The sequence below is a fragment of the Agelaius tricolor genome, unplaced genomic scaffold (assembly GCF_023055355.1).
Source record: "Agelaius tricolor isolate 1412-34295 unplaced genomic scaffold, bAgeTri1.0.p SCAF_8, whole genome shotgun sequence".
NCBI lineage: Eukaryota > Metazoa > Chordata > Aves > Passeriformes > Icteridae > Agelaius > Agelaius tricolor.
Window position 1 is genome coordinate 12,963,002 of NW_027269268.1, and position 22,386 is coordinate 12,985,387.

At 38.9% G+C, this 22,386-nt stretch overlaps 1 protein-coding gene across 1 annotated transcript in view; it reads left to right on the forward strand.

Annotated features, from left to right (window-relative positions):
- The window catches only part of BMPR1B (bone morphogenetic protein receptor type 1B), a 233,986-nt gene that overhangs the window by 80,191 nt on the left and 131,409 nt on the right, over positions 1-22,386 (forward strand). Inside the window, exon 3 of the mRNA XM_071431661.1 lies at positions 9,486-9,547. The gene's annotated coding sequence lies outside the window, so the exon portion shown is untranslated. The remainder of the gene's footprint in view (positions 1-9,485; positions 9,548-22,386) is intronic.

Sequence of the window (22,386 nt, forward strand, 5' to 3'; positions counted from 1 at the left end):
GGCACACAGGGACCAAGTGAAGAAGAAAACACAAGATTCTTTTGTCTTGAGGTTCCATAGAGAAAGCTTACGCCACTTGAAGGAATAACAAAAAAAACCCCCAAACACTGCAGTGCACAGGGTTAAGTAGAGTTACAAACCAGGGGGGTGGATACAGAAAATCAACCAATAGGGAAACTCCAAGGGTGGAGTAAGGGATTACATCAACACTGTGTGACCAATCAGGATAGGGGGAGGAGAGGGAAAGGTCATATGGGCCAATGGGACATCGTGGGTTAGGGGATTTCCAACTGGGTGTTTCAATCAGGGATTGGCCCAGAGGGTGAGTGGCAGGGAACATTCATGAAAAAGGGGCAGAGTTGCCTTGACAGGCAAGGAAGGGACTAGAACAAAGGGAGGGGAATAGATTGAGGGACAGCTTTAAGGGAGAGTACAACTTAAAGAAAAACCAACTTGGGGAAAATGGGGCGGGGGGGGGGGGGGGATAACAGAATGAACCATTTAACAATAACTTAATGAAATAAACACAAACCACAACGATCACAGGGGCATTAAATGGTACTGTCCCAGCACCAGGCGTGTGTAAGATTCATGCACACACAGCACAGACAGCTTGCTCAGCAGTCCTCTCTTCCTGCTGGGCTTTTAGCTGGCTAACCATCTCACCTTGCTTCTCATGGGTTAACTCAGCAGAGCAGCAGGGAAAAAAGTGTTCTGTCATCATAATATCAACGTTTGCTCTATGATGATGATGCACACTTTTTTACAGAAAACAACATCCCAAAGGTTTTGTGAGGTCTAGGGCTATGGGAGCCTGTGTACTGGTGTCTTATGGGAGCAGAAATCTTTATGCTGGTGTACATATCTCCTTGAAACCTTTTCCAACATAAGCCTGCTGTTTCCATTAAAGGATTTTATGGGGCTCCCTGTACATCATATCTTGCACAGCTTACCATATTGGCTCTTAAAAGTGGCTTTGAATACAATGCCAAGGCCCCCCAGTAGCAGCTTTACAGGCTTCTGGGGAGCTGGGAAGCTGCAGTTGGCTGTCCCTGTGCTAGCCAAGCTCCCTCGCTGGCTTTTCCAGCTCAAACGATGAAGCATCTGTTCTGTATAGTTTAATTAGATATGACTTCCTTCCTGGATGCAGCAGGGAGCTCTGCAAAGAGCTACAAGCTCTTGTTCCAGAAGTGCCTCCTTCGAAGGAAACATGGGTTCTAATCTAATGCCAAGGTCTAATCCCCCTCTGTACCTACTCAGTGCCTGTGTAAAGGACTTCGATGTGGGCCCTAAAAATGGAAACAAAAGCTTCATCATCAAGGTAGTTTGTTTCCTTTCAGGAATCCTGGCATAATTTTTTTTTTTCTTGCTTTCAGTTTTGCAAAGTTGCTAAAAAGCCCTGAATCTCAATACTTTGTGGAGAAATTTGACACTCATTGTCTGTGCATCAGCTTTGTATATGAGCACTGCTGAAGAGACCTCCTAAACTCATTAGTGCTCCTGAATCATTAGATCTGGGATAATGTGCTAATCATCTTTTTGCCATTATATTGAAGACCCAGGTAGATGCTGCAGCCTGTAGCAGGAGATGGCAGCTCCGAGGCAGCAGCCTTAATTCCACTGTTCCTGCCTGCACAGACAATTTATATCCCAAGTTTTGTCCCAGGTGATTGCAGGATGCTGTTGAAGTGCAAAGTGACCTCTGGTCACCTCAGGACGAATCCAGCTCATTTTAATGTGGGTGCGAGGGCAAGGGTGTCCCACTCAAATGTTGCCACTTAAAAGAAAGCTTTTAAGGGGCACATATTGACACGTAATGCATCTTGGCCTGTTTTTCTGTGTAAGTTATTTCAGTGCAAGGGGAAAACAAGAGTGTAAAGCCTCAGCATGGTATTGCACAGTAATTTTAAAAGTGGTAGAATGTTGTACAACAACAGGCACTTAAACCACAGTGTAACTTGGGGTTATTTAGCAGTGATGGGAACTGAATAATATGTATTTTTGTTCAGGAGGCTAAATGTTAAAATTGGGAAATAAAACTGAAGGATATATAAATGCAAATTATTTTTTCCCCTCAAAAAACACAGAGTTAAAATTAATCTCCCTAGTAAGCCAGACTTAAAGATTAGAGCACTGAAGAAACAAACACTAGATAAGCTTTTAATATAACATCATCCTCTGGCTTTTTTTAAAGGAAAAAAGACATCTTACAGATTGTATGCAAGTAAGAAATACCCGAGAGAAACTTCCTAAAGGAGGAGTTTGGTGCTCTGGTTAACTTAGGTCTGAAGATGAAAAGTCTCCGGGAGATGGGAGAAGTTGAGCAGAAACAATTGTAGATCTAAACAGGCTTCATCACTAAAGAATATTTGAAAATTAATAGTAGCATTTTGAAGACTCTGCCGAGGCAAAATCTTTTCAGTGTGATTAGAAGGAAGGAAGTGTTCACAGTTGTTTGATGCTCACAGCATTGTATTTCTATTTCATAAGGATTTTCTACTTCACATTGTTGTGGTTAATGCTTGGAAGGAGGAAAACACAGAAAATAAAAGTCAGCATTGAATGGGAAAGGTTGAAATTAAGAATAGGGCTGCAATGCACGTGGATCCTTTCAAATGGAAAAAAGTAGGAAAAGCCAGGCAGGACTCAGTGGTTTGATTTAGACATAATGCTGTGTTTTGAGGAGTTTGCCTGTCCCAAACTGGTCCATAATGGTCTCTGCTTTTGCTTACTGCTTGTTGCCTAGACCAGAAGAGCATGTCATAGTGCACTTCCAGCTGTGACTTCCTAGGCTCAAAACACTTCAGTGAGTCATAAAGCAGGGTGTCAGCAGCCACATTTTTCAAGATTGTTATACTTAGGCAAGAGCCCAGAGAGTAGGATGTAAAAGGCTGCTCCATGGCTGGATTGCAAAACCATTGGCTCCAGGTTCTCATGAAGTCTGTGTATGAATATGGCTGGAGCCTGAAATCTTGCAGCTTTGTAACGTCTCCCTGTTTTCCAACTTATTTTTACACAAAGACTACAGGGAACACCAGTCAACACGTGGCTTGTGTTATTTTTGAATTATTATTGTTAGGATTTTGCATGTTGACTAACGTGTTATTGGTGTGGTGTATCACAGAAATAAAATGTGGCCTTATTTTGACAGGAAAACGCATGTTACAATTTCCTTGTGGTATATTGCACTGCCTTGTTAGTTTGATATTTTCCATTAATGTGAAAGAGCAGAGCAGAATAACGGAGCAGAAGAAATGTTCCTCTGCCATGCATTTTCCCTCTCTTTGAAAGACTCTCATGTCCTCTACCAATTAGTCACCTCCTTCCCTGTACTGCGTGATGTGCTGCCCACTCAGAGTTTAGCTGGCAGTTCACATGCAGCTTGCTCCCCTGAGATATCCCTGCAAGCAGAGCAGCTCCACCAGTCTTCCCAGGCTGCCCTGGGAGTCTCTTGGTCACCTGCCTTGAGAAACTGGAATGCGTTCTTCTGGAAGTAGCCAGGATATAACAATCCAGGCATTTTCAAGTAAGTGTGATCCTGCCTATTTTCAGATTCAGAAGTTTATTTGAAACAGTTTATATAGATTGCTTCAGATTGTTATGGGGTTTTTTGTCATGATTTTTGATGTGTAACCAGTCAAATTTTATGTTCGCTGCCAGGCTTGCTGAGGTTTAATGATGCAGGTAATTTACAGGCTTTACTAGAGATGGAGATTTATGGAAGGAAAAATGTATGCAATTAGATACATTAGTGTATTTCTATTTAAGTTTTAGAGTAATTAACTTCAGAAGTTATTTGAACAGTTGGTAAAAGTTTTATGATGATATGGCTGTATTATGATTTTCTAGTCAGTTTCACTTTCACTGCATTGTTTTTGCTTTGCTGTTCACTTATTTGTCCGATTTTATTCAGTAGGAGCAACAATGATTATAGACATTCATTTCCTATGAAGAGCTTATGTTACTCTGTTAAAAACAAAACCTAACTCCTCAAAAATAGTCTTGTAAAAATTCCTCTTTGAATAGGAAGTTTGAACAGCTGATCTTGATAGGTCATAGAGAGCAAATGTATTACTTAGGGGACGGGGTGCCAACATTTTACTTCTACGTCAGAGCAGTGTCTCATGCGGAATAATCCTCGAGATGTGACTGAGGCTGCTCATGTTGTAGCATTAGACCAGAAGCACACACCATTGCCACTCTGAGGCTGAGGTTTTAGATGGTATTTGGAGTTGTATTTCAGGGGACAGGTGGAAGTAATGATGACAATTAGAATGCCTTTGATGCCGCATTTAGCAAGTGCTCTTTTACTAAAGTGGGCAGATCAAACACCAGGAAGCAGTTTCCTCACTTGTAATACGAAGCTTGGCTTTGCAGCCAGTGCTCTGTCTGAAAATCTGCCTCTTTCCCAGGGAGCAACTGAGCTCTTGCTTTCCCTGCTGCTCTGTTTCCCTATTGGGTTTGCTCCTCTGTGCAAGTTTAATGCAGAAATACACATGGAACCAAGTCACATGGGGTACATGGACACAGCCACAAGAGCCTGAAAGCCTCCTGTCCCTCCTAGGAAGCCTCACCATGGCTGTGCTCAGAGCAAGCAAAGTGACTTCCCAAATTAGGGGATTCTGGCTATGAGTTGGAGGCTATTGCATTTTAGTCCCCATGAGGGATTTGATCCAAAACCCTGATAGTTCCCACTATGAATGTAATCACATGGTACTGAGTGGCACAGAACTGCAGAATTTTGCCGAGCACATTTGTCAGAGACAGCAGAAGTGTAACTTAAGTTAATGCTGGTCTGAGTGGTGGCATTCATTGTCTCAGCTGATGTTTAATAAAGACCATTCTAATAATCTTCCCTTCAATTTGGTGGCTATTAAACTCATTAGCTTCACAAAAAACCCTGTTTTCTTATAGCCAACCTTCTCTAAGACACTGAAAAGTAAGGACATACTGCTGATCCAACTGGTTGTGTGTTGTCTAGTCAAGAACTACACAGAGTAAATCTAAGCTATAGACCTGAGTCCCTTAGTTATGTGTCCTTTAAAACAGGGACCCACATGGGAGGTGTCTGTTGCTCCACCAACTCATCATTTGCTGTCTTTTGCCACATTCTGTGCTGTAAATCTAACTTAAAAAAAGAGACATGAGAGAGAATACTAATTCTGTAAATTGAACAGAAAGATTGGCTCCACATGCAATACTTTATTTCTTTTGTGTTTGTTGTGACTGAGGAAACAATGGCAGAGGACACAGGAAATGTACCTGAATTGTGTACATGCGGATGAGCTGATATTTGCAGTGACTTGGAGTTGTGAATATAAGATGGAATGTGCCATTCAAGCATGAGTCCAGCAGTTCTGTCTTTTTTTCATGCTTTTTGTATTGCAGCTGTGCTTAGCATATCATGTTTTGGTTGAGGTGCAGCTTTGGAGTTCTGTAATGTGACTTGTTATGCATTCAGAACAACAAGGGTTGGGTTTTGCATTTTTTTTTTTTTTCTGACATAGAAAGGCATCTGCCAATTAGTCTGAAACTTTCAGGGATGCCCTGCTGTTATTTCTCAGCCATGAACACCTCGTTAAAGTTTATTCAAAGTCAGCGCTCCATGTTGAGTTGCTGGAACACTGAATTGTTCTTTCCACTGGGGCTTGCTTGATTTGAGTGAAGAGAGCACAGCTCCCTGCCAGTGTGCCCAGCATACCAGTGACTTGTGATTACAAGCATGAGGGAGTAGTGCAGGGGCTACCAGCAAGCAGCAGCTTGGCACATCACACTCTTCATGCATTTTCTGCTGGCTTTTTTAAATCCTTTTCTAAAATCCTTCTGTCATCCGGGAGGATGTGCACAGGCATTTCACAAATATTTCACATGTATGAACCCACCAAAGTGATTATTAGGCAGTGCATATTCATGTGACTGCTATAAAGTTTTTAATGCAGGGAGGTTGGACTAAATGACCTTTAAAAGATCCCTTACTCAAAATGTTCTGTGATTCTATAGTGTTAGGTGCACATATTTGTAATATTTGAATGGCAGAAAATATATTCTCTACATTTTAATACCCTATTAGCTATTAAAATTCTCTGGTATTTTATTTTTTATATACTATGGGTATGTTTTTTTTATTTCCCATAGACATGTGGGTTAACATACTGGAAAGAGCAAAGCTAAAGAAATTCCTCTTTCATTTATGTAGATAAATCACTGTTTTCAAACTAGTGGGTGGAAGGGAAATGTCTAAAAATATTTGTTGCCAGTAAATTATATTGCAGTTAGCGCAACCACATTTGCGTGTGATCCCTTAATTTATGTGTGTGGCAAACTCCAAGGTGAGCTGACCCAGATCTGATGGCAGTCTTGTATCAGTGTAAGGCAGATGGGCAGCGGCAGCTCCCCAGGCAGCCACAGTGCTCTTGTCGGTGGAAGTCAGCCTGAGATCAGAATCTGAAACATTTACATATTCTAGATAAGAAGGTGAAACCTAATATTTCGTGCTGCTAGTTTTGAAGGAACTGTCTCAGCTGGGTTTCTGTTTGTTCTGTTTTTTACTCTCTCTTTTTCTTGTGCTGTGAAGTACAAGGAAAAACTAAGCCAAGACATTATTGCACAATAAAAGGCTATCTGGTACCTCAGAATGGGAAAGGAAACTTACTCTGCATGGTCCACCAATTGCTAGTGGGACATACAGGTGGATCTCTGCAAAAAATTACTTCAGGGTACCTCAGGTACTCCCTGAGCAAGAAAAATTTCTGAACTGAGCTTGCAACAGTGGTTTTTATTGTGCAGAGTTCTCCTCTGTGTTTGTGATCGACAATAAATAAACTAATGTGATGAAATGTTGTCCTTTTTGGCCTTTTCAGGATCTTGGTTTATTGCAATGGAGCACTTGCATGAACTTGTGCCACATAGGCATTTTTCAGCTGTTGCTGAATAAAAATAGCTTCAAATTGCCTGCTGGGTTATGAGCATGAATTTTATAAATCTTTTACCTAAATTAAAGCAAAATCAAGGGAAAAGCTGACAAGGTCTTTGTTAACAAACAAAACCACACAAAAAAGTGTGTTAGGCTGTTTAAAAAAAAAAGTCTTTGCTTGGCTCTGCTGGATACCCTCAACCTGAAGTTCATAAGTACTAGATTTTCTTTCCAAACAGAAGGTGCCTTCTGAATCTGGACAAGGAATTGGACAAATCAATTAACCAGGGTAAATAATAATATGTTGCATGGAGGCATAAGGCAAGGCTTCAGTCCAACAGTACTTTAAAGTTACGCAGACTTTAAAAGGAAGATAAGCTGATACAAAAGTTCTACAGCAGATTGAGTTAGACACCAGATTACAATTCTTTTATGGTTGCAAGCAAATAACTGAAACTCTGGGCTTCTATTTGCCATACATGAGCACAATGAGATAGTGTTTCTTACTTTCAGGAGAGAAGTGAACATTGTTTCTCGAAAATGTCTTGTGTGTCATTTATTCCTATTGTATGGGGTTTTTTGGGTGGTGGGTGGGGGGTTAAGATAGGTCATTTATAAGCATCTTTTTGGAATTGTTCTCATGGCACGAAAGAAAGAAAGGTCTTTGCTTGAGTCTCAAACTGAAATTCTTGAATTGCACATTTGAGCCACTTTAAACTGTCATTTAGTTTAATGGGAAGTTTGCATGGAAAGTTTTAATTATTTTATAGAGAAACTGAAGATTTTTTTTTTATCATATAGGTTATTTTTACATTTAACTGCTGGCACTCCATTACTGTGGATCTTATTAATGTCGTGTTATGTGAATTTTTCAGATTTCTATAAGCTATATATTTTTTATTGCAAATGGTTAGGATTTGGTTTTGTATTGATGGACTGTGTGAAATCTTCCAAATGTGGGAATATATTTTTGTAAAATATTACTGAACAAAGAATTGTAATATCTCTGTCTTCTTTCTAAATATATCCTCCACTTTTACCAGAGGTAACAAAAACATTATGCTAAAAGAATTCAAGCTAGTTGAGACCACCTCTCATTTCTAGGTTTGTGTTTATTTTGGTCATATTGAATTTGAAGCAGAGACTCTCTCAGGGAAGGAATGCAGTCCAAGAGCCTGGGTCCAGATGTTATGCTTTCCTTCCATACCAACCTAGCCCTCTGAGGGAGAGATCCCCCTCTCCGAAAACAAGACTTGGACAAAGTGCAAACGCCTCATTTCCTGAAATCTCATTGTTTAGGCCAACAAACAGGCAGGTCAACATGCAGGTTGCAGAACTGAAACTGAACACCACCACAGTTTCCCTGGATCAATGAAGTGTAATTTGAGGCTTGTGGTTGCCTGTCTAGCTTGGAGAACCAGCACAGAGAACAAAGGCTCAACACTGTGGCCTTCAGATATTTGAGCAGTGAAATAATGTTGCTGCTGTTCTCTTCTGCTGGCTTTTGACTCAGGGCTGTGCTGTTTAGGTAGGCTAGGCATTCATTTTTTGTGATGGTTATGCCAGAAAATTCTCCTAGAGTGGAGGCAGCTTATGCTGGCTCTAGGTAGGTTAGTTGAAGAAGAACAACAAAACAATGACAAAACAAAACCCCAAACCAGGAAAGAAAAACTTATTTGAGTCCTGCAGATGTTCACATAGACTGTTTCTTATAACAAAACGTCTTGGTTTGACTCTGTAAGTCTCTCTGTAAATCAAGTCAGCAAAGAGCCCTTCATGAACAATAAATGAAAAACTTGGCACAAGTCTGGCACTAGATGCAGATTAAAGAAGAGTAGATCTAACTGGCTGTGATGTAAATGTAGATCTAAATGCCTGTGGCATTTTCAGCAACTTGTTTGAAAAGTTAGAGCCCATAGCTTCTGCTGTCCATGGGAGATGCACACACAAAAGTGGGCTGTCTTGGCTGCAATGTTTTTTCAGTGTGGCTGCTGCTTTTTGGACAGGGAGCCTTTTTTGGTCACTAGAAACTCGGGCTCACAGTATTTTGTTTAGCTGCAGTTCAGGGTGGTAATTTATAATTAGGCTTCACTGGGATGTAATCAGATCCATACTTGTAGAGAGTATGGGGGTTTTTTGCATGTTTTTACTGAAGAGCTCATTAGAAGTTGATGGGAGTTGAGTGCATCTCAGCCCAGTCATGCACCTTTTCCTAAAGCACCTAATTCAATTGGTTGGGGTGTTTAGTGACAAGAAACACTGTGTCAGCAGGACCTTAATTATTTAATCCATCTAAACACAGCACGAGTGTTATGAGTAATGCATGGAGGTAGATAAAACTCTCACATCTTCATGTTTGAGCAGGAACACTGGGAAAGGAAAAAGGTAGTTTTTATTAGTAAGTACGTGCAATATTGTCCAATTGCTGCTTGATATTTGCCACATAAAATATATGCCGCACCATGAAAATAGAAATTTATCTGTCAGTTTGCTCAAGTGTAACTAAACTCTAATACTAATGTTAAGTGTACAATATCATATGTAATTGATATATTTTTCTGCTCTGTTGTAGATTATATCATCTTACTTAAACTGTGAGACAAGAATACTTCTTGAAAATTAAGAGCTCTACAGGTAAGAACTGAGTTAACTAATTTTATAAAGACCATTGTTGTTAATAAGCACCATGATAAAGTAAACATAGAAGTGTTCACTCTTCTTGAACTACACTTTGAAAAGCTGACAAAAAAATCACTTGAGATGCTCACAGTGATACAAACAGGATATTTGAGAAAGACAGATGTCAAATGTGAGTGATGTTAGTATTTTGAATGCTTAGTACCTAGGATGTCTGTCAAGAAGGGATTTGTAAAGAATGGTCTTCTGACAGAAAAATGGGAGCCAGTTGAGAAAGTGGCTGGAGGTAGTGGGCACACAGACACCAGGTGTGGGCAGCACAACTCTGGTGTGGGCTGCCTGTCATTGCCTATCTCATATTTTCAGATACCCATTGGGAGACCTAAACTTCATGTGCAGGAAATGTCCCTAGTCCCCTTGGGGTTATTGCTAAATAATAGCATGCCTGGCAAGTTAAGTTGTCATTCTTTGACTGATGTCTCCCCTGGGGTAAACAAGAAGTAGATCTGCAGAGCAAAAAGTCATCAGCTCTTTGTTTAAACAATCTGCTAAAACTCCTGCCTGGTGCTTAAGAAAGAAGGATTTGAGTCTTTTCAGGAGGATTGTTGAAAGATTAAATAATTACTCTGTTCATAACAGGAAAACTCCCACTTTGCTGGAGATGGTGTTGTAAAACCTTATAGTCAGAGCTGACGTAAAAAGAAAATGTGAGCAGTTTTACCTTATCACGTAATGGGGGGAATTCTATGTTTTTTACTTCTAATCAGACTGAGACAATGCAGGTGAGCAATTCACTTGACCCCAAATAAAGGATGGAGAAGGACAGAAATTTGGTAGATGCTTACAAAACCTATGATGTCCTTTAAGTTATGAACTGTCAATCCACTTTTCCAGGCCACTGAAAATGTTGTGAGCTATTTAATCTACAGAGCCCTTGCCATCCTTTTAGTTTCTTCCTTTTTGTATGCATCTATTTCATCGTAGAGCTTATAAACACAACACAGGAAGTTGCTGAAATTGGAGAATTGAACATTTTTCCATACGCAGATAGCGCTTCCTGACTGCCCCATATTCTGCTACCTTGCCTGAGTATCATAAAGAGCTTGAAGTTGAGAAATTGTGTTGAAGTTCCTTTGGGTTTACATTCTTGGAACTTTTCCTAGAGCAATTTCACGACTTAATTTGCATTTGGTGTTAGAAAATTTATAAGACTCTGGTGCTTTGTTACTTATACCTAGATTTTGAAAGGAAAAAGAATGAATGCCTGTTAAGTTTAAAATAAAGTTGTAGCCTTTACTTATAAAAATGGATGTGCTAACCTTGAAATGTCAGTAAGTAATGGAGGTATTAAAAAAATAAAAAGCTGTATATTCAAAACATTATAGACAAAACAAATGAACTAAGTATATATACAAAACAAATGAACTAAGTATAATCTTTTATCTGTTAATCTTTATTTATATAGGAACATGGTATATAAGGATTCTTAAGACTGTTAAAATGCTATTAATTTTCTGTGTTCTGTCCCAAATCTTTGCTCCCATTTTTGCAGAAAATGAATATTTTTATTATTATCTGTTCAAGCATGTTTTAAGCTGAGTTTTGAAATATTTCCTTTAACAAAGAACTTTTTTTAAATACTGTTTTTTGAGACATTTTAAGGTTAGTAATCTATTTCCCATATTTAACTACATGATAGCAAAAGCTATTCCTGCTTCTACAGTATCCTAGTTAGCTGCTTATCTGCCTTAATCTGAAATGAGTACAAAGACAATAATAGAACCAATGTAATTGTGTGGGTGTATACATGGCTTTTTGTTGTACATGTGCATAAAAATATAAATGGCTTTATTTCTTCACGCTAAAGACCTTTTGAAGGGTTTTGGATTACTCTGTGCTTAAAATGTCTCCCTGGAGGAAGGCAATACCTTGGACAGATTATATGATGTTCCTGGTCAGTTCAATCATTTTTGGGGGAAAAAAAATGCCATAGTAAATTAAACACAGAAAACACCATGCTTTCTTCATGTAATTCCTATATAGTCCTTGTTTTTAGAATAATACTTGTGTAATATGAAATATTTGAGCTGGCATATGCTGCATTATAGGCATAAATATAGGCTGTAAAATGCTACTGAAGATTGCCCACTCTTTTAGCAGGAATTTTTAAATGCTTGACCAATTCAAAATGAGCTTTGACATTTTAGTGACTACATAAATTCTGGATATCCTTCCTTATGTCATGATCGAAGTAATTCCAGTGGGTTGTACTGGTTGTTTCTGACACTGCTTTACCAATATAAGAAATTGTTGTAATTCAAAGGCTGTATAGAAATATTTAATTTGTATACCTGCACTACCATTTATTACTGGGGGAAAAAATCAATAATAAATGATAGAAAAAAGCAATAATAATTCTGGTGCTTCATGCACTGCATACCTGAGAAACCCATTTGAGCTTGGTTTTGCTTTGAGAAGGACTTAAACTTTGTTACTGTTATTCCATGAATATTTCTTCCATGGAAATAAGAAATAATAATAATAAGCCATAACATCAAACCTAATAACTTCATCTGAAATAATTTTTTGTTAATGTTTCACATGGAACCAATGCACATGAGAAAAGGGCATGGCAATATACAGAAAATTGTTGCTCTATACCTTGGGCTTGAAACCAATCAGATTATTGAGCTGACTGTTACTTGGGCCCATAGTGAGTTGTCTTAGGGAGCACAACCACCTGAGAACTATTTCTTTTGGAGAGCAGGGACCAGGGAGAAAGAAGACAGAGGTAGCTCTCAAGTGGTTTAGTTGTGTAAGGTGGTGTCACAGACAGGGTGATGAAAAAGGCAGTGACAGTCCAGAGCAAATAGAAGGAGGGCAAGGGTGGGATGGACAGCGGAGAGAAGAGCAGTCCTTTCACTGGCCACCTACTCTCCTGTGATCTCAGCTGTCTCATAAAACTTCTCTTTGCAATTTGGTGAGGAATTCTTCAGTCTGATGAGCATGGTAGAATAAAGAGATGAGTGTCTTACTAGTGAGAGGCCCCCAAGAAGCATTTCCATCTCACTAGTTCCTAAGGAAGATATGCCCCAAGCCTTCCTCCAGCTCAGATATCTTTTAAGACTTTTAAGATATCTTATTTACATCTGTTCTTCCTCCTTCTGAATCCTTTTGGCAGATTCAATTTACATCATGCTCTGGGGATTTGATTAATTTCCTATTATTGGCCGAGTCTTGCAAACCCCTGCACTCAAGGTTGGCAAGTGTGCTGTTAAATCTTGGTATAAATGAGTTCTGCTCCTGCACATTCAACCTATGGCATCTTTACTGTCTGGGACCATCCACCTAAACTGTTTGTTTGATGAATAAGTGGCACCATAATGTGAAATCTATCCTATTAGCAGAGTGAATAAATTTACTCAGTATGGAACTTTTAAGTGTCTGTTACCATATGCCTTAGGATCATAATTTAAATTAAATTTGCTTAAAATGGAAATCTAGATTCAAGCTGACATCATAACATATGACCTCCACAAGCAATGAAAATTGAAAACATGAGACAAGGACATTAATCACTGAATAGTTTATAAGCTGCCCTGAATGTTCATCTGAAATGTTAATGCTATTTTATTATATGCAATAACAGCTTAAAGTGAAAATTTATGAACACTGTGAGGTGCCTAAGATAAGGCTTTCAGACTCATTTTATTGTGCCCTGGCTCAAATCTTTTGAGTCTTTAGAGAAGTGCACAGAGACACTTGTGTGCCTAACCTATTGCTTTTAGTGCAAGCATAACCTCCTCCTTTTAGTGGGACTGGAAATGTGAGCAGGAATAGTGGGGATCAGGTTGGGGGCTTGTGTGAGCTCCAATTTGGTCATACATACCCATGTGCAGGAGGAGGTGTTTAATGGCCACAGCATGGAAGTGTCTGTGAAGTTTGGGTCATTGTTTTCTGGGGTTTGAATTCTGCTTCGCAGTTGAAATTTTGGAGTTCTGATAGTAAGTTTTGATTTTGATATTTTTTTTAATAGATAGCTGTAGTTGTAATGTTGAGTGTAGCTGAATATGGAGTATAATGAATGCAGTAGAGCTTACTTATGCAAAACTGACCAGGGCTGTCATCAAACAGATCTCTTCAGATCACCTGATAGAATTATTTGATTTTGGTTTTTTGTACGTGGTATTTTTTAATTAGCAGGTACAAAATCTATTTGATGGTTTGAAAAGGAAGAGATTTAAGAATGTCTCTTTGGCTTGATCTCAGATTTATAATGCTTCATCTGTAATATATGCCCTTTACTTGTGAACTCATCAGTGTAACCCGGAATCTTCAAAATTTGATGTCATACGTAGTTGACTTGATGGAGTCTGGAAAAACACAAGCTAAGTTGGATTATTGGTTTCCAACTATTCACTGCTGCTCTTTTGCTGGGAGAGCTTCTTTGTTCCTATGTAGCTTGAGCCAGTGATTTAAAAATAGATTTAAATGCTTTTATAGGTGAAAGTGAGCTTAATTGACAGTGAGCTGGTTGTAGCTTTTGTATTTTGCTTTACTGGGTAGTTCTAGTAGTAAACTGAATTTATTGAAGTAAATCTATGAAATTACCTTAATTGCCTGATCTCAATAATATTTTTAAGGAACTCCCCTATTTGTGTGTTTTTATTTTAATGTAAGGTACATAGTGCAGCTTGTATATGCACATTGTTTGGAGGCTTTGAATGGCTTGCCTGTCTGATCCATTTTAATGGATTCCAGCCTTTTTCCATGACATCATTATTATAACAGACTTCCTAGAAAATATGAACAGCTGCTGTGTATTTTTTTCCTGTGTTTGATATTAAAACTGTAGCAGCTATTCTGTTCTTTACAAATGACAGCAATAGGCTTGTCTGATGTAAAACAAAATGAAAAAAAGTCCAAGTAAGGAGCTGTGATACTGTTAACAGGCCAGTAATGTAACAGGTCTCCCTGTATGAATCATTTCATAATGTAATAAGGGATTACTTATGCTGCTGTCATACTGGTCAAAGGTTGGTCCCATTTCCTTCCCCCCTCCTCCTGAACTAAACTGTGCATCATTAAAGATGATGAAAACAGTATTGTGCTCAGCTTCCTGGCCCAGATGGCAATTTGCATGAAGAATTTTACTGTTTTTTTTTTTTTTCCCTAATATTCTTATGTGGACTGTGCATAGAGGTTTTAAAGTTCTTTCCAGTTCAGGCCAAGCAGACTTCTTTCTTGTTTCTTTGCACATCTTGGCATTCAGGGATGGCTTAGAGGCCACTTAACATGGAGTCTGGAGTATTATATAGAACTAGGAGTTCATCAATCTCATTGTTATGTGTAATTTTCTATCTTGCTCCATCTGTAAATACTGTAAACAGATGAAAGATGTCAAAGAGGGATGTGGACCTTTAGATCATTGCATTCTATGCTGTCTGAAATACCTGGCTTGGAGTTAGTTTCTTTTAGACAACTTGTGCAAACCAGCCATGACATCTGGTATGTTTCATGCCTCAATATCTGCGTTTGACACAACAAAAGCAACAGGTATAAAGAAAACCTATCCTTTCCATGGCTCTGAATAGAAACACACAACACTGTGGCTGGCTTAGAGACCAGACAAGTCTTAGGGTGTAATATGGCCATGAGACAACTCATCATCCATTAATGCTGTTATCTCAGTCCTGTGTCTTTTGGAGTGCCTTCTTCCTCCATTTTCAAATAAGTCACCTGTGTGTTTTCTGCTGTGTGGGGGGGGGGGGGGGGGGGGAAGTAGCAGCTAAGTAATGTTCTTCTTTATGAAGCAGGGGGATGGTCTCTGCACCAGGTGAGTGGCTGTGAGCTGATTGAAAAGTGCTCCAAGAAAATCAATACTAACCTTGCAATGAGAAGTTAGATGAGGAATGGCTGCATTGCTCCTGTCTGTGGTGTTCATCAAATGGTGCCTGCTCTGCAGAGCATGTAGAGAAATATTTTCATGAACAGAATAACTAATACCTTTTGGCAATTATCAGTTACAAGCCCTTCTTCATCTTTTAAGGACTCCATGAGAGACTGCTTGACATGTTCTCCATTAATGTCCTCAAGCAGCCTTGAAGAGCACATGATACATAAATAATATTAATGCAAGTTATTATTAGCCCAGATGTGAGAACACATGAAAATTGCCTTCTGTTTCACAACCACAGAAGATTTAAACCGACACTGACTATATATAATGTGTGATGCCTACAGAAGGTCATTCCTTCAAATATTTAATGCAACATGGTACTGAGCAACTAATGGTTGATATCTGTGGCTTCTGGGCTGTACCACAGCCTGGATGGGAAGACAGCTTCAAACCACACAAGCCCTTTTGAAAGGTCAACTCACACCAGGGTGGCATGGTTAATGAAAATGCAGTTTTATTCCAATGTTAGACAATTTCTGAAGCTCATTTTTTTTGTCTTCTCCTTTTTGTTTACATTTAAATGAGTATAAAAGTGTGATTTTCAGTGGAACAAAATTTGCGTCTCATTTTCATGTAGTTTTTGCAGGTAGTTAGAGAGCAAAGTGAACAAACAGCATGTTCTGTATAAAGTATTTTGAGGCTGTAGCTCTTATCATACCACTTCTGCTTTGAGGAAAAAGTCTTACTCATAACTCTAAAATTCCCCAGTGTGGGGAAAGCTCTAGGGACTTAGTCCTACAGATTTTAGCTTACTGTTTTTTTTCTTTTTTGAAGCATGCAGAAGTTAATTTCTTCCTTCCCCTTTTCTTAACTCCCATATCGTTTTCAAAATTATAGTTCTCTGCTATTGCATTTCTGGTTAGTCTGGCCTATTTTGGGTATGTAATCAGGCTGTGGATTGTTTTATTAGTCCATTTCTGTAAATAAACTTCTTTAAAAAATCATTTTTCCACTTCCTACCCCCAAAAGAAGGTTCAAGAAAGTAACTGATATTTACATAAATATGTATTAATAGGTTTTAAATATATGTTAGAGATAAATATTTGCCAGATCAGCTGGTAAAAATTCTGTTTAAAAAATAGATTTATTTTTAGCTGTTATTTTTATTTAAAAAATGCAAAACATCAGCCATCCTGTAGAGATGAAACACTTTGTGGTAAAAAACAATTTTGCAGTCATTGATACATATGAACTACAGTATATAAAATGTCAAGTAATTTTATAATTACCACATCCATTCAAACTTGTGTGTCAAGGCAAAACTGTAGAGAAATTCCATTGAAATTAATGAGGTTGTTCTATAATTTCACCACTGAGTCAAACAGTAATATGGATCATTCATTTGTAATTTGAATGCAAACAAATCTGTAATAAAAATTTCTACCATTCTTCAGACATGTCATAGAAAATGTTTTGCATTTTGCTTCATATGTGTTTGAAATAAAACTCAGTCTATGTCTTAGTAATAGCATATGTCCACAAAATGTAATTCACTGAAAAATTATTTAACTGTGGCTTTTTTATTGACACCCTTCTTACAGTGAATCTGCTTACCTGAGAGAGCAGAGAGAGCAGGGAAGAGTAGCTAAACATAGCTAAACCCTTTTTATGATAAATAACAGTGTATTTTAAATTGAGGGCAAGAACTGATTTTTCTCATTTGCAGTACGAATGCTTTACAATTAGATTTGTGCTAAACTCAGTGGCAGACTGTGGAACAAAAAGTATGTCTCAATAAGCTGAACGAGATCTTTCAGGTATCTGTGCATCTCCTAGCTGCAGTGCCTGCCCATGCAGCAGGTCAGACAGCTGCTTCATCCCTTCACCAGGACTCAGAACATCCAAGTATGTAAGGCTGAAAGACCTATCTTGAGGAAGTCCTTGACCACAGTACTTGAAAGGCTTTACTGGTTTCTGTGTTTTTCTCTCTGCTTTTTAAATGTGCATCCTCATGACAAACCCTTTAGAGTGTAGTTCACACGTGAAAGTGTCACTTCCCAAAACGATTGGTAATAACAGGACTTGGAATGGTTTTGGGTGTGGGGATATTTTTTGCCTTCATCACCATCAGTTTTACACTGGCCCATGTTGGCAGTGAGTATAATCTATAATAAGCTATTGCCTTTAAAAATGGTAGCCTTTTCTCTGTGAAATGAGTAGATGCCTGTTAGACCACATGCAGAAGTCTGTACTGCAAACCATCAGTACTAAAGTAATTGTAATAGTATTGCTGCCACAGCCACAGTATTCAAAGAGTGGTGAGGGGGGCAGGGTTTGCACAGAGAGGTAATATCTTTTATTAGATGAACCAATATAGTTAGAAAAAACAGATGCTTCAGACAGACAAATCTTCCTTGAGGAAAGGCTTTCTATGCCCAGAAGCTTGTCTGTTTTTTCCAACTGTATCAGTTGGTCTAATAAAAGATACTGCCTCTCCCTGTAAACTTTGCCTATATGAAACATGGGAATTTCTGTCAGCCCTTCAATGGACAAGCCTGCAGCAGCATGGGCATGGTGCTTTGCTGGATTTCATATGTCATATTTCTACTCCTGCTTTACCTGCCCTGCACTTCTCAGTCATGGGGCAGAAAGGGAGAATATGTTCAATTAATAAGATTAATAGACACTGACTGACAAAGCTTATCAGAGTAGTTGGTTTATTCTTTTCCTTAGCTTTAGCTTAAATGTTTGATGGAAAGGAAATTTTGCTCTCTATGGAGTCTGATTCTTTCTCCCCACTTGAGAGATGTGGGTCCTGTAGCTCCTGTTAATGCTGATCTTCCTGGTGAGGTCTGCCTGTGTATTGGAACACTTACAGAAGGGAAAATTGTTCCCTGGCCATTGCTCTGCTTTTCTGATGAGTGCGATTTTTTGTAATGTGCTTAAATCTGTAGTGACAATAGTCACCCAATAGCTGGTCATGAGACTCTTGCTTAAATTTCAAAAGGACTCTAGGGCTCTCCTTGCAGAAAATAGAAGACAAAAATATTCGGTGGTTTGACGGGAAGTGTGTCTAAAAGGATTTGCTGTAATGTAAAAACAAAAGGAGCAGTGTTTCCAGCTAGAGCACCAAACATCTTGGAGTCCACTGTGGAAAATGTTTATAGTGTTGTATAGTTTTATTAGCACAGATTGAAGAAAAACAGCTTATTGAATGATTTTGGGGACTAGATTCAGTACCAGTGGACTATCGAATAGTGGTCAAAGAAAACCCCTCTCTGCTGTGGGGTGAGAGCAGGGAATCTGTAAGGAGTACTCAGCTTTCTTGTACAATACAGAAGGACAAATGCTGCTTTCAGACTCACTGAGGGTCCTACGTGTGCTGAGGGGAATTGGGTTGCAATGCCAGGAGGCCATGTGGGTGGCCTTGGGCACAGAGATTATCAGGCTCAAGGTACTCCCAAGTCCTTCCACAGGGACGCTGTGAAAACAATGGAGCTGTTGCCTTTCCACTCCTCCACTCACAAGATGCCTCATATAAAACCTGTTTACTTGGGCTGGTTTTTAGCTGACATTCTCTTAGTTGTGTTTTGCTCAGCATCTCCTCAGTGTGGTGGGCAGTAACATGTGCAGAGCAGTCTCTTGTCTCTGCACCGAACCCTGCGTGATAACTGTAGTGCCTTTACCCGTCTTGGAAAAATTTATCTCTTCTCAAGCAGTATTATTAAAGCACCAAAGTTCAGTAGCAAGACCATCAATTTGTTTAATTGTCTTAGGCCTCTTTGCTGTTTTTATCGTGCTGTACCAATGCTAGCTGTTCCTGGAGGCTGTAGCTGCAGGGTGAGCCTCGGGCTGCCCTGGAGTCCCAAGACAGTTTGGCTTTTACACCCCTGCAGCAAGAGAACAAATAGTTCTCTCTGCACATTGCAGAATGAGGTGTGAGTGAGCTGTTGTGTCGTCTCAAAGAACTGGACCAGAGAGCGAGGCTGAAGCCAGGGCTTGAAAAATGTAGCCTGTGCCTAAGTGCTAGAGTGAAAAATAGTTGGGCTGGCATTCTTCCTGTTGTGTTCAGAGGCAGTGACTGATGAGGGCTTGGATTTGAACATGAAAAAAAGACATGCTTCTGTGTTATATCTACACATGGACCAAAAATGAGTGACAAAAGAAAGGTGTGAGGGAGAAGTGTGTTTTGTCAGATGCTGCCTTCATGCCATATGTTGTGTCCCTTACTCTTCTGCCTCCATAGGAAAGGCATGTGCCTTGTTTGGTCTCAGTTGTTGTGAGCTGGTCCACTTGCTCTTGCAGACCACTTAGTAACTTCAATGCCTTTAGCCTCAACACACATCACATGTGTCCCTCCAACAGACTGATTTTTCCGAGTCCTTCCCAAATCTTGTGTGCTGAATTTCTCCCTTCCCACCAGGAAGTACTAAGATTTTTCTGGCTGTGCTGCTGCAGGACTGCAATGAGTGCCAGGCTGGGATTATCCTTGATATCAGCATTCTGGTAGGATGTGACAAATTGGCCTGAAAAGAGCCTAAACCCTAGTGTTTCATAGCAAAGAGGAAGACATCCTTCTGCTTTGAATTCAGCAGTGTTTTCATTGCTGCTTCATCCTTGCCGGCAGCTGTTTCTTGATGCCCTTGGTGCATCTTGCGTGATTCTTATGAGCAGCCGTGAGCTGCTGCAGCTTGGCACACATCTGTGCAGCTGAAGAGGTATCCAAAGAATTGTTTACTTGCTTGCAAACATGAGAAGGCAGCTATGATGCTTACTGCCCATTCGTGTTTAGAAGATCATTTTGCAGCCAAAAGAAAGCTAAGAAATCTGGAGATGCTTTGGCATTTGGCTAGCTGAGTGGGTGGAGAGATTGTTTTCAATCCTTGATTAAAGCACAATGTGTTGGTGCACAAGGGTGGAGAAGCAAAGCAATGTAATTATAGTATGAAGTATTGCTTAGGAGCTGAAATACTGATATATATGGTGACATGCCAAAGTATAAGGTGAAAGTCTGATATAAGCAAATTAACGGCACCTTTGGCCAAGAAAAGTCAAGGAGAGAAGCAGAAAATGTGACCTGAATCAGCAGAGACTCACTAACACAGGCAGTTATGTGTAATGTCTGTGTATGTGGGACAAATCAGTGTCATCCAAATCTCTCTTTACAAAGTAATAAAACACTCAGCTACCACCATGAAAGCTTAATGTGCAAGGTCTGCTGTAAATTGCACTGCAGTGTATTACGTACAGGGACTCTGAACGCTGGAACTGGTGTCTCTCTGACATAATTTGAGGCATGAGTGGCAGAAATTAAAAGATGTAAATTCTAATATATGTAACTTGTAGTCTTGTTGACTTTTGCCTAATCTAGGCTAATAGTAATAAACAATACTTAATATTTTTTGTGATTTAACTAGCTTGGAAGCCAATCTGTTGAATAGATTTGTGATGATAAAAATAGCAGCATCAAAAATTAAGGGACCAGTGAGATTGACATGGAATCTGCTTGGTTTGTAAGTACATATGAGTTTTCATGGAACTACTTTGAGGGTTGTGAAGACTGAAATAAAATCCACTGGATTTGTTCTCTTTGATAAATGAAAGGTAAATATAGTTTATATTATTTTAACTTTTTCCAATAAGAGTCTTGCAACATTTATCTCTTGCCCTTATCTGTATCCTCTTGACAAATGTTTCATTTCTAGGTTTTAGCAGTTAGCTTCATTTCTCTACTTTAGCAGAATTCCTTTCTTTTTTCTTTTCCATGTAAATTAGTAGAGACTTCTAGTTGCTGTAAAATGGGAATTCTGGCACATATACGATAATCCAATTTTTTTAATGTTTGCCTTTTGCAAACTTTTCAATGATTTTTTTTTTTCTCCAGAAAGCTTTTAAAAATTTTTCTTCTCCTTGAATATTCTTCATCATGTATCCTCACTCAGTACTATAGGAACCTCACTCTTTCCCACAGCCATGCACACCTTGTGGTTTGAAAAACTGACCCATTCTTTATGCATGCTTCTCTTTTTTGGCTGGGAATTAAATGCTTTAAATCGCTCTTCTCCCATGTTAATTCTGGCTAAGTTGATTAGTGTTACTCTTTTTCTCTTAGTAAATTCATTCATTCCAAATTCTTCAGCTGCCTCTGAAGAATCTTTGAGCTTCTTCTCCTGGGCAGTTTGCTTCTCTTCCATTAGGGTGACTAAATCTTTCTCTTCTTTTTCTAGTGATAATCCTCTCTGTTCTTCTCTTGTCTCCATTTTTATTTTAGAGGAGATAGAAGTGCTTTTGTCCAGTTAGGCATGTGTTATCTAATCAGTGACATTTTCTGGAGATTTGAAACCTTCTGGCTCCAGTTGTGTTATCTGACAGTTTTCCTTTGGGCTCCATATCTTTCCTTCATTGGAAGGGGACATAATAAGCCCAAACACCTTTCTATCACAAGATATTATGACTAAAATTATTTTCCTCTGTCTCAGCTTCTGGTTGCAGAAAACTCTAAGTTTAAGAAATGCTTTCTTATTTTAAAAACACACGACTCCTTCAATACTGCATTTATTCCTTAGGAAAAATAAAAACAAAACATTTCCAGACAAAATAGTTAACCTATAGATCATTACCAGTATGTTTTCATTCAGAATTTTGCTTATTTGTAGCTAATCTTTGAGCTGCTTTATTTTTAGTATAATGATGAAAGTTTATAGTCAGAAAATAAAGTAGCAATTTATCATGGTCAACCAGAAGTTAAAAAGCCAGCCAGATGCTGGCTTTTACATTCTCTGTTCTTGTGTTTTGCAGTAGGTAAAATACCAGCTGAGTGTCAGACTTGGCTAACTGATTTAATGCTTTTAAAACCCTCATGACTGCTAAGCAAAGGCTTCGTTCTTAGAATAAAGAGTAAAAAAGGAAAATATTTCCTACTCTTAAAAGATTTTTA